This window comes from Notolepis coatsorum, assembly GCF_963971535.1.
Source record: "Notolepis coatsorum genome assembly, chromosome: 1".
Classification (NCBI taxonomy): Eukaryota; Metazoa; Chordata; class Actinopteri; order Aulopiformes; family Paralepididae; genus Notolepis; species Notolepis coatsorum.
The window spans coordinates 49669136-49683022 of NC_140165.1; positions in this window are offsets into that span (position 1 = coordinate 49669136).

The window sequence follows — 13887 nt, forward strand, 5'->3', positions numbered from 1 at the left end:
CTGCGCAGCTCGATCTCTCAGTGGCGAGGAGTAACGTGTGGGAGGCTCACGCTGCCCCCGACACTTCCTGATTTTACTGCGCAGGCGCACCAACCGACCTGTAGGAGTCGCTGTCCACAACGCCCGATCCCCACCCATCAGTTTCCCACCCCCTAATACGGCCAATGTGTATTAGTACGGACGACCAGCTAAACTGAAAGCAAATGTGGAGCGCTGGGCTCGAACAGGCAAGCCCAGCGTCTCCAGACTTCGTGGCGAGCGCCTTGCCCACTACGCCACGTAGCCGCCAATACATACAATTGTTAAGGGGATGCAGACCAGAGAAAGACTTTCGTCTTGTTTACATCAGGGTCCCACATTTTCAGTTCATAGTGATATTTATGACATACACAACATACATGACATCATGACATTTATGGCATAGGGACATACATGACATACAGGTATATAGTACTGTTACATTGCAACACAGAAACTGTTGTGCAATCAATGAAATGATAAGGTAGTAGTCCCTATAAGACAAGGTATTGGTATTATTTCATCTACATAATTTCATGCTGCTGTAATTAGCACAACACAAGGATCCAATGTCCCTGAAGATCACTGGTGGCCATATTCAAAAACGAATTTACTCTCACTCTAACTGTCAAACAAACATGTGCAAAACTGTTGAGAGTTTTTGGATGTGTGTGAGATTATGTGCAAAATAAATCAGCATTGTTTTCTTGTGAAGTGGTGCTGTGTTTCTGAGATGTTAATATTATTTCTCTACCATGATGGTTTTTGTTTCTTCAGTGGGTGTAGGGTTGCTACTGCTGGGCAACAGAGGTCTGGAGAAATTTGCAGCATAATAAGTTACAGTACTAAACTCCAACCCACACGTCAGACCAACACTAAAAAGAAAACAAAGGACAATAAATACCAAGCTTTGCCTAGAGGTCACTGTTTGATGGCATCACAGATTATAAGTTTCAATTCAGATGACTGATCTAAATGATAGAGAGAGGGGGAGAAAGAGAGAGATAGAGTAAAGGGGAGAGAAAGAGGGATAGAGAAAGAGTAAAGGGGAGAGAAAGAGGGAGAGTTTGAGAAACGGTTACTAAATGGTTTATATCAAAGGAATGAAAATGGCCACATTTAAAGTGACTTTACTCAATGACTCACAATTTGCCCCCTAAAATATATCCTAATGCACTTTTGAATAAGAATGATGAAGGCTTTTATTTCCGACAATATATAATAATATAAATAAATAAATAAAATGTAAATAAATATATATTTTGAAATTATATATGTGACTATTATGTTATTACTATGCTATTATTCTTATACTACTACCTATCATGTTAATATGTCTATACTACTATGCACTCAAGACTGTAGCACTCAAGATCGACACTGTTTGACGAGCAATTATGTTACTTACCCTTAGCTGCCAGAGTTGTACCCTTCCTGCTGACTTGTTGTTCACAATTCGTAAGTAGCTTTGGATAAAAGCGTGGGCTAAATGACTAAATGTAAATGTAAATGCGTTTGGAAAGCTGTTCCATGTATCACAACAGATACTGTACACATTGTTCAAGTCCCACTTTTTGCTTGTTGGTCCCAGGAGGGTTCACGAAAGGGACAGAAAGATGTGAGTTATATCTTCCTACCGGGGGAAGCGACAGTTGTTCTGAATTTATGAATGAATCTTTCATCCGAAGCGCTTTACAACGTATGCCTCTCATTCACCCATTCACTCAAACACATTCACACACCGACGGCGGAGGCAACCATGCAAGGTGTCAACCTGCTCATCGGGAGCAGTTAGGGGTTAAGTGTCTTTGAGACAGAGCGGACTCTCAGTGGCGAGGAGTAACGCGTGGGAGGCTCACGCTGCCCCCGATACTTCCTGTCTCTGCTGTGCAGGCGTCACCCAATCGACCTGTAGGAGTCGCTGTCCACAACGTCCAATCCCCACCCATCGACTTTCCACCCGCTACCTCTGCCAATTGAGATAGTATGACGACTGGCCCAAGCCGCAGGCAATGCTGACTCGGGGAGTCGAGACCGGAGTCTCTTGCATTGGTGACGAGCGCAATCTCCGCTATGCCACCCAGCCGCTCTTGTGATTTAATTCTTTATTATTATTTATTTAACCAGTCAGGTCAATAAATTAAGGTTCACCATCGGCACCCAACTACCTACTATCAAGGACATCCACCTGAAGCGACCCCACCCACCCCTGCAATGGACTGTTTGTTCCCCTGCCAAGTGGGAAATGGTACAGTTGTCTCTGGGTTCGCACCACTAGACTCAAAAACTGCTTTTTCCCAGGACTGTAACCCTGATGAACTCTGCACTCTAACACTTTACCCAACACATGCACTATTATGCACCGTATACGAACAGGTCGAAAAGTACCTTGCGGAAAAAAATCGAATCTACGAATTCCAATTTGGCTTCAGAACATCCCACTCCACTGACACATGCCTTCTCTATTTAAACGACCACATCAAACAAGAGGTGGACGCAGGCAAATACTGCGGCATGGTCATGCTGGACCTACAAAAGGCCTTCGACACTGTCAATCACTCCATTCTGATTGACAAGCTAAAAGCAATTGGTTTTGATAGTCTATCAGTGAGCTGGATGCAATCCTACCTGGAGGGGAGAGAACAGATGGTGGAGATAAACGGTACCCTACCCCCCCCCCCCCCCCCCTCCCAGTGAGCTGTGGTGTTCCACAAGGAAGCATAGGACCGCTACTCTTCCTAATTTATGCAAATGACATGTAGTCAGCTTGTGACTGCAACTTGTTCCTGTTCGCGGACGACTCAGCCCTGCTGGTCTCTGACAAGAACAAGTTACAGGTTGAAAAAACCCTCAGCTCGGAACTAGGCAAAATCTGCATCTGGCTCGCTGATAACAAACTATCATTACACCTGGGTAAAACAGAGTCCATTCTCTTCGGTTCAAATAACAAACTCAGCAAGACCGACGGCTTCTCAGTTACAGTGGGTGACAATATTGTCACAAGGAAAGATGAAATTACATACCTAGGTTCCATCCTAGAGGCAAATCTTTCCTGTGACAAAATGGCATCCAATGTAATAAAAAAAGTCAACCAACTAACTCGATTCTTGTACCGGATCTCCTCTCTGGTAAACAAGAATACCCTGAAGACTCTGGCAGGAGCACTCATTCAAGGGTACTACGACTATGCTTGAACCTCATGGTACCAAAGCACCTCAAAGGTGCTAAAAACAAAATTACAAACATCTCAAAACAAACTGGTCAGACTACTACTTGACCTTACTCCTAGAACCCACCTCACCCCTGCCCACTTTGACAACCTAGGATGGCTTAGAGTAGACGACAGAGTACAGCAACTTGCAATGGGCCTGGTCTTCAAGATACACTACATGACTAAGGGTGCTTTCACATATAGTTTTGGTGGACTCTGTGCGGTTCTGGTGGTGAAGTTGCAACATTGTTGCATTCATCATTTGGTTCGTCTGCATTCACACAGCAATTTGTCAGGTGCACCAAAACTTTCTGAACAATGTCACGCGGTCGACAATGGCGCTCGTCTATTGGACAATAGAGAGTGGAAATGTGTGTGTGTGGCTGCGAGCCCGCGTGTGCGCGCGCGCGTGTGTGGACTGCGAGCCCTCCAGATCAGCGGAGGTGGAGTTTTTTATTTTGACATGGCATTGATCCATTGTTCTATTGAAGCCCATTACCATCCTCTCGCTAAACAACTTGTACACTGTGTTGTTTTTATGAGTGCCCACAAGTAGCTGTTTCATTTGGTCTTCTGCCTATATGTGTACAGTGTGCTTGTTTTGCAGTGAATGCCGCGCGCCTCTGTAATAATAATAATAATAATAAGCCGCGTTTTTTCTTCCTTCTACCCAAGATGCACAGTTAGATAGATAGATAGATAGATAGATAGATAGATAGATAGATAGATAGATAGATAGATAGATAGATAGATAACACGAGACGATCACAACACCAGAGGGAGCTCCACAAATCATGTTAAACCAAGATTCGACTCAAACAAGGGACTAAACACGTTTCGTAATTATGCCACATCAATGTGGAACGCCCTACCCACAGCTGTAAAGGAATGTGAATCACTACCCACTTTCAAAACCACTATCAAAGAGCACCTACGAGAGACTGCAATTCGAAACTGGCCCCTGTAAATGTCCTAACGCAACCCCCTCCAATGTACAATAAATGTCCTATTAATCCCAATAATACACAAGACCCTCTTCTTGGGACCAAGTAAGGTTTAGTCAATAATCCGATGTACAGTTACCCCCCCCACCCCGCCTACCCAACCCCCCCCCCCCACCTCCAATGTACAGTTCCACCCCCCACCCCACCCCACCTACCAACCTCCTCCAATGTACAGTTTCTTCGTCAAATGTATACTCTCTTTTTTAGACTCTTCTTGTATCAAAAACAGTACTGTATTTGTAAATCTGGTATGTCATAAATGTAGCAGTACTGTCTATCTGTGTTACAAAGGGTCAGATTAAACCGAATATATATATTTATTACTTGAGATATATTGTATAATATTTGTATATCGTCTGATATCCCTTGTATATTCTTTGTACATATACACGGAATATCCCTTTACCTAGGTACAGGCCAGACCATAATATTCGTTCTCCTATTGGACAGCGACCCCCTAGGCGCCAACGGCCATACCCCCAATGTCTAGTTCAAAGCCACTGCTAAGACATGTCTCAACATGCCCAGGTTTGCGCAGTAATACGAGACAGAACTGAGGTTGGCACTAGATAATTCACCTTACGTATAAATACGGCGCAGGTGGAAACAGCAGCACTTCGTTCAGTTCATTCAGTTCATCATTCGTTCAAAGTAACGTATCGTCTTATCAAACGTTAAAGCCTTCACCACGAGTCAACGACCAAGTGAAGTGAGCAACCTTGCGTCTAAATAGAGCACTTAGAACCGCGTGCGAATAGGATAGTAAAAGTGTCAGAGCTTAGTGAAATAACGTCAAGTTCGACCTAATTAAATGTGAAGTACCGTGCACAGGAGAATCTACACCGGCAAATGCAGAGCCCTTTCCGGCTGGATTATATTGCTTTTGGTACTGTGGCGGCTGGAGCAGAGAACCGTCTACCCCGCTGCTGTGTGGGATCTACCCGTGAGGAGCATCACTCAAGCCCGTCTCTAGGAAGAGGCTGGCTGGCTTTCATCCATGCTGTCCCGCATACTTGGATTATAGCTACTGCTTTTGTCTGCCGATCGAGGGGAGTATATGTACCGACTCCTGTAGCTGGAGCTTATTGATTCCTCGTTGATCCAGACTTTTGCATTCGAACATTCCTCTCCCCTGCTGGCTTACAACCGGAGGGAACCCCCTAGTATCTCCAGCTGACCTACGAGTGTGCCTTATATAATTCTTATGCTCCAGGTGGTATTAATTATCCCCATCGTAATATGCTCATGGACTTACGCTCTTGACCTATTCATGCACATTCTTCGCCTTACAAGCGCGACTCTAATTATCAATACTGTAATCTGATATTGCTGCTCTTCTAATAAATATTCCAAACAGGACTTTCTTTGTTAAGCCGTGTTATTGTGTGGGTGTTCATCACATATACCTGTGTACTGTATGGCCAGTAATTAAAGTACATAACTCAGTAGTGGTTTAATGATACCATACTCTCAATACAGTCAGGGAATTGTACCCCTCAGTTACAATCTGTATGTCATGTATGTCATATATGTTATGATGAATTGAAAATGGGGGACCCTGATGTAAACAAGATGAAAGTTTTTCTCTGGTCTGCATCCCCTTAACAATTGTGTGTATTGAGCTGTACTGTATTGTACCCATTCTGCAATCTGTTAATATAATTTTCAATCAATCAATCAATCAATCAATCACTTTACCTGACTACCATCATGCAGGTTGTACTTTACTGTCCACTGTCTCCCAGTCTATAGGCATCAACCAGTCTTCCCTGTCCCGCTTACAGCTGTTACGAAACGCCCCTGCCAGACTGTTGACCGGAAACCGTAAGAGAGACCACATCACCCCTGTCCTTGCCTCCCTTCATTTGCTTCCAGTACGCTACAGGATAGATTTTTTTTTTGTATTTTATTTTTTTATTATTTTTTAAACAAACACATAAACAAACATGACAACACACGATTAGATATACAAGCATTGTAAAACAGTGTACATCAGTTAACTCATCGTTTGGATAAATGTCTTATACAAGATATACCCCTAATACCTGCTATCTATTCCCCTACACACATATGCTCCTGCTCGCACCCCCCGCCCTGGACCCCCCCATGGATAATCCATCCATTATCCTTCGCTCCTACCCAAACACTACCATTAAATGCTAGCTTTTATTCTCTCCACCACTTCTAACCACATTGTCAATTTGGATTCATTGAGACCCAAAGTTCTTGCTGTAGATATTTCTAGATAAATCACATCGAGATATGTAAGAATCCAGACCTTTCGGCACATTCTTTCCGGTTGAAACCATCGTGATGCTATCAGTTTTTTAGCCACTGTAATACCAGCTAAAACCAATCTCTTTTGTTGTATAGGTACTGCATATTCAAAAACATCATTCAGCAGTAATATAGAGGGGTGTACAGGTATATTCAGAATTAAGAGATTTGATAATTGCTGGGTCACTTCTTCCCAGAATATCTTAACTGGTGGGCAGTCCCAATACATGTGCATAAATGTCCCCTCGTCCCCATTTGTACATAAGGAGCATTTGGAGTCTTGTTTAAGACCCATTCTGTTCAGTCTTATAGGAGTCATGTATGTCCTATGAATATAGTTAAGATTGATTTGTTGATGGTCCGGGTTCCTTGATGCAAGTCGAACATTTGCCCAGGCTTCTTGCCAATCAAGATCTTTTTCTAGGTCTGGTATATCCCTCCTCCAAACAGAGTCTAGGTGGAGGGTTTCATATACGAAGCCGTTAGTAATTGATGATAAAAATCTGATACAAAACCTCTCGATGTCTCTCTTTCATAGAAAATGTTGTGGTATCTGTGGTGTGCAATTGGTGTCTTTAATGGAACACCCTGAGTCTTCAAACATAACAATAATTGTGCGTAAAAAAGAAATGTGGAACCGGTGAGATTAAACCTTTTTTCTATTTCATCATAGCTACAAATACCCTGTTTGTTGAAAACATCTCCTAATGTATGTATGCCTTGCTTTTCCCATCTAGGGAATCTTATAGGTCGTTTTCTAATCAGGAGTGCATTGTTATTGAATAAGGGAGTATGATTATGCCATTTATGTGGATTAGAATTTTTTTTGTGTGTTTCACGCCATATCCGGATCGCATGTGTAATTATGGGGCCACATTTCAGTTCGCATTGCTTAATTGATATTTTGGTGTATACTATGTCCTGCAGTCTCTGTTGTGCTACTATATTTACTTCAAAATTTCTCCAGGATACTGATGCTTGGGGTTCAAACCAGGTTGTCAGTGGTCTTAAAGTGTACGCCTTAAAATAGTGGAAAAGATTTGGGATTGCCATCCCTCCGTCGGCTTTGTTTCTCTGTGCGGTGGATCTTTTTATACGTGGTGGTTCGTTATTCCAAATAAATGTATATGCGGAAGAGTGTAATTTTTTCCAGTAACCATCTGGAGGGGGTAACGGAAGCATTGAGCTGATGAAGTTGATTCTAGGTAAGACATCCATCTTAACTATTGAAACCCGTGCCTGTACTGAGTTTTTAAGTTTTGACCACCTGTCAAGGTCGCAATTGATTTTATTTTGGATTTCTGTGTAATTGTGTTTCACCGTTTGGCTTATGGTAGGGAATATTTCAACTCCCAAGCATCTAAAGTGTTTAACCATTGGTATTTCCCCTGGAAGACTTGTATTCTCTGCAGGGGCGTTCAGTGGAAGGAAAGCCGACTTTGGCCAGTTTATTTTAAATCCTGATAGGTCGCCAAAGTCATTAATCAACTTGAGAAGATAAGGCATTGCGGTGTTAGGGTTTTGCATGAACAGTATTACGTCGTCCGCATATAGACTAATTTTGTGTTGTGTGCCCTTGATTACGATTGGTTCTATGAGTTGGGATTGTCTTATATATTGTGCTAAAGGTTCTAGTGATAAATCGAATAGTCCGGGACTAAGAGGGCAACCCTGTCTAGAAGAGCATGATACCGGAAATATTCCGGAGGTGATTATACCTGTTGTAATCATGGCCGATGGGTCTTTGTATAATACTTTAATCATATCAATTAATCCTTTTCCTAACCCCATCCTTTCTAATACCGCCCATAGATATGACCATTCCAGCCTATCAAAAGCTTTCATTGCATCCAGGGACAGCATCGCCTTGGGTGTGGTGTCGTCCTTGCTGGCATCTAGTACGTATAGTAATCGTCTTATGTTGTCAGTGATCAAACGGTTTCTTATGAAGCCAGTTTGATCCGGATGAACTAAAGACGTCATATGCTTTTGAAGTCTGATGGCTAATACCTTAGAGAACAGTTTGATATCGGTTCCGAGGAGGCTTACGGGTCTATAACTACCGCACTCGTGGGGTCTTTGTCTTTTTTAAGGAGGACTGTTATGAGTGCAATATTGTCGTTCTTATGAAAGTTCCCCTCCTTGACTGAGTATAAAATCATATTAAGTAATAGGGGTCCAATTATGTCCCAACATGAGAGGTACATTTCTGGTGGGATACCGTCTCTTCCAGGAGCCCTACCACTTTGCATTTCGGATATGGCCTTCCTGAGTTCCTCTAGTGTGATTGGTGTTTCTAACTGTTTAGCATCATCCTCTGAAAGTTTGGGGAGGTTAATTTGATTAAGATATGTGTCCATTTTGTTTTGATCGAAGGTCGTTTCTGATTTATACGAGTTGGAGTAGAATTCTTTGAATGTCGTGTTTATTTCTTTGGTGTCTGTTACAAGTCCTTGTTGTGCTCTAATAGAGGTTATATCTGCAAATTTTGCGTTAACTCTTAATCGCGTAGCTAGTAGGTGACTTGATTTACAGATTGTTGTCTGTAAATGGCGTTAATCTCTATTTTTAGTAAATTAACTTGAGATTCCAGTCGAGCCGAGTCGTTATATTGTAAAGAATTAAATAATGTAGAGTAGAGCGTTTCTAATTCCGCCAGTTTTGAGCATCGATTCTTGCGTATTTTGGATGAAAAGCTATCCGTGAAATCCTTGATCATTCCCTTTACCGACATCCATAATATTCTAGGGTCCGGCACCGAGTTCACATTCTCTGGTAGGAATACTGAAAGAGCTTATTTGAGTTGTGTAATGAATTATCCTTGTTATTCAGCAGTGTTGTGTTAAAGCGCCATCTTGGGGCTCGGGATGATAGTACACCAAATGATCCTTTTAGGAGTAAATAACAATGATCTGATAATGCATTGGGTACCATCTCCACTTCATAGTTATCAAATAGTCTCGGTGTTGCGAAAACATAATCTATTCTGGATAGTGTTTTATGTCTTGCTGATCGACAAGAGTACTTCCGGGTCGTGGGGTTGAGTGATCGCCATAGATCGTTTACACCTGTATTCTTTGCCCAATCCTTTAACGCATTAGATGACTTTTTTTGTTCGTTGGAAAAGTTGGGATTAGATTTATCCAACCCACGGTCCCAAATGGCATTAAAATCCGCACCAATTATAAATGAGTATTCTGGAAGGTTTAACATTTCCCTAGTGAGTGCAGTGTAGAAATTCTTTTCGTATAGATTTGGGGCATATACCGCTACCAACGCTATTTTCCTATTCTTGTGTATAATCTTAGCTATGGTTATCCGACCATCTGCATCAGACCATACTCCCTTCAATTCAATATTCAATTTCCGTTTCACGACTATAGCAACTCCACGGGTTCTCGTTCCAAAAGAAGAGTGACTAATGTTATGGTATGTGTTGTCCGCTAACGTAGCTTTGTCTCCCACTAAAATGTGTGTTTCGCTTAAGAGAGCCACATCAACCTGTTTGTTTTTCATCAATGTGAGCACGCTTTTGCGTTTATGTTGATTATTTATTCCCCCAGTGTTCCAGATCATTATATTCAAACTAGCCATAATCTATACATATTGATTTGTATTTGTTGGTAATATTTCTGGAGTGCGAATTCACAATGGATTTATATCCCACTGTTGAGGTCCTGTTGAGAGCCGAGCATAAAAACATACATATAAAAAAAAAACTGAACCCCCCTCCCCTACAGAGTCGTACAAGGTACCTATTTGATACCTCCTTCTCGTACAACATCTTCCTTTCCTGCACCTCCGGTCTGCCCAGGATGAGCAATTTATCCTAATCTTTCCTATGTATACCATAGGATCTATGCTTTAATTCTAATTTAATAGAATGTCACCTGTGACCAAGCCTCTCTCCCCTTAATGTAATTATAACAGAATGAAAATTATACCTCGATTGGTATATTCATTTAAACATCTTTTATTTTTTTTAAAACCTTCTATAATTTTTTTTTGGTTAGAACATTTCAGAATAACGAAATAAAGACTAAGAAATAGTGCTGTTTAGAATTAGATATCGAAAACCCATCTAATCCGGGAATATCTACTTAATTTTTTAAATACCATTGTATGTTTACACATCTAAACAACAAGGAGATTTTAAATACTTGTATGCAGATCGTCCACCGTCATGCGTGATCATTAATCTGTTATGGTGGTCGTTGTGGTCGTTGTCTATTTCATGACCAAGACTCATATCATTGTTATTTCACGGGGCCATCCTTGAAAAAGGTATTGTATTCCATAGTGCTGTCAGCCGCTCGTTTCTTGCTGTTTGATGCTTTAATGTTCCAGAACATTCTCGTGCCCTAAAACAATAACCATCCAGTGTATTCCAGAATATTCCGTTATAACTCATAGCCTTCATGTAAGAAAAATACAGTATAAAAATCTAGAATGTTCCAAAATGGTCGGTATCAAATCAAGATCTGCATATTACCGTGAATCTATATTTATATGGTGTTTAGCGTTTTATATCAAATTACTTATTTCTCAATGTTGTCAAAAGTTTGTATGTTGCCGTTTTTTGATGTCCATGCAATTGTAGAGTTATCCGTGAAAGATGAATCTTGTCATCCACTTTGTATCTTCTTCATGTATTCTTCTGCCGCGTGAATCTCTTTCCTTCTCCTTCCACTATGGAAAGATTGGCAGGGTACCGTAGGATGGGGTGTAGACCTTTCTCAAATAGCTGGTTTACTACAACCTTGTAGTGGGCCCGCAGTGTTATGGCTTGTTTGCACATATCTTCATAAAACCACACACTTTTTCCTTTGTACATCAGTTTTCCCCATCTCTTGCGTGATTCCCTGATAATCGTGTCTCTTGTTGCAGTTTCCCGTAGACTAGCAATTATCACTCTTTCCTTGTTGTTTTTATTATAGTTTTCAGATCCAATTCTGTAGCGTTTGTCCACTATCGGTTCTGTAGATAGGATTTCAGAACCTAGGATTTCGAATAATACTGCAGCAAACTTGCCATCTGTGCAGTTGACTGATTCATCCAGACCCACTATATGGAGATTGAATCTGCGGGCGTGCCGTTCTATTTCTAGCAGCTGGAGCAAGTTTTCCTCCTTGTTGTCTTGGATCAACTGCCGGAGCTGTTTGTTTTCCAGTTGCATTTCCTTTGATACTTCGGCGATATCTTCAGATAGTTCCTTATTCTTCTCCTCTTGCTTCCGTGAGTATTCGATCCCAGTATTTGCAACCGCCGTTATGCGGTCGGATTGTGCTACAATCTGTGTCTTGATATCCTCAAGTTTAGTCTCTATGGCTATCTTAAATGCGGTAGCATTAGCCTCGACTCTATCCACAACTTTAGCCATCTCAGTAACCTTGTCGGTTAGGATTTTCATCATATCTGTCATCTGCGTATTGAAGTCGGGTGGAATACTCTCCATGACTGTGTCTGCTGAGGTCGTTTGAATGTTAGGATCCATGCTATTGTCGGGTTTTTTATTCTCCATATTGTCCGCTCTCCCCTTCCCTGAACGTGTCGCCGCGCCGACTGCCGTTGGAGAATTTGCATCACGTCTTTTTGAGCTATCTTTCTTTGGTTGCATGCTGCGTTTCACTGTTGATATAGTTAGTTGAAGGTCTTAGTTAATATATAAGTCGAGGTTTAAACACATTGGTGTTGTATAAAGTAGGTATTTAAGCGAAATTAACAAAAAAAGGAGCGGAGCTTGTGACAGATATGACCGTCACATACTGTCGTCAAACCGGAAGTCTAGATTTTACAGGATAGATTTTAAGGTTCTCCTATTTGTTTTTAAAGCCCTTAATGGTCAGCCCCCCTCCTACATCTCAGACCTCCTATCCCCCTATTCCAACACCAGGTCCCTCAGGTCAGCCGATCAGAGGCTCCTGACAGTCCGGAGGTCTAACCTTAAGCTCAGGGGGGGCCGTGCCTTTGCTGTCGCAGCCCCTGAACTGTGGAACAGCATCCCCACCTCCATTAGGCTTGCCCCCTCGATAGATGCCTTCAAATATAGGCTCAAAACCCACTTCTACATACTATTCCCGTTCACTGACTCATGCCCAGTTTTTCTGTGTGTTTGCCTGTGTGCCCTCCCATAAAACGGAGCTGTGATTGTTGTCAATATGTATCTATGTATCTACCCTCTGTACAGCACTTTGGTTGACACATGTCATGCTATATAAATAAATCTGATTGATTGATTGTCTCTTATATCTTTATACATTATATTTTGTATCTAGGTATTTTTTTTTTTTTAAACTTAAATTTTTTATTAACATTTATTTAGACAGACAGCACTTACAAAAAATAAATAATAAAAAATGAAGAGACTAGTATCACAATAAAAACAAAAAGAAAAAACAGTGCACATAAATATTTACATGGGTATCACATGGTTAGTTGTCTGGTTCCCCTACTGTTGTTTTCTAGGTATTTGATACAAAGGCTGATTGTGTATCTCCCTTAAACAGGCATAAACAGGTAATTCCTACTCAAAGACAATAAATGCTGACTAAGGTTTGTATGTGTGATCTGGGTCCAGAGACCCTCCTTGAGTTTTTTTCTTCCCTTCTCCTTCGTCCTTTCTTTTTTTCTCTTGTTTATTAACTTTCACTTTGCCTTTTGTTTCACCCATACACAAACCACATCATCCCTGAATATTTAATATCACACCGTTAAACAGACATAAATAATAAGGTATAAAAGCATTCAGCACTTGTAATATCCCAAAAACAAAATAGATAATATTAACTAAAGTACAGGTGTGTGACATGGGTTCATAGACCCTGCTTGAACATCTTTCCTCCTTTACCCTTCGCTCTCTTGTGTTGCATTTGGTTCTTCCTCTGTGATGTCGTTCTCGTTCCTTTTATAATCCTCCCACTTTCCCCATCTTTCCCCAAATTTCTCTTCCTGTAACCTCAGCATGTGTGTTATCCTTTCCATATCCTGTATTTCTTCCACTATTCCTACCCATTTTGCTATTGTCGGTGGGTCTTCCTTATACCACAGTCTCGTTATTGCTTTTCTGGCCGCTATCAACATTATCTTTATTAAATATTTGTCCCCCCCTTGTATTCCCTCGTGTGTCAGGTCTCCTAAGTAAAGCACCAGTCCTGTTTGTGGTATCCCGTATCCTAATATTCTGATCATTGCTTCCCCTATCTCCTCCCAATACCCCTTCAGCTTCTGACATCCCCAGAATATGTGCGTGTGATTTGCCCCCTCCTTCCCACACATCCTCCAGCATGCTTTTTGTGTTGGTGCATATTTTCCCTTCAGCTCTGGGGTTATAAAGAATCTGATTATGTTTTTCCATCCAAATTCTTTCCATATTCTCGA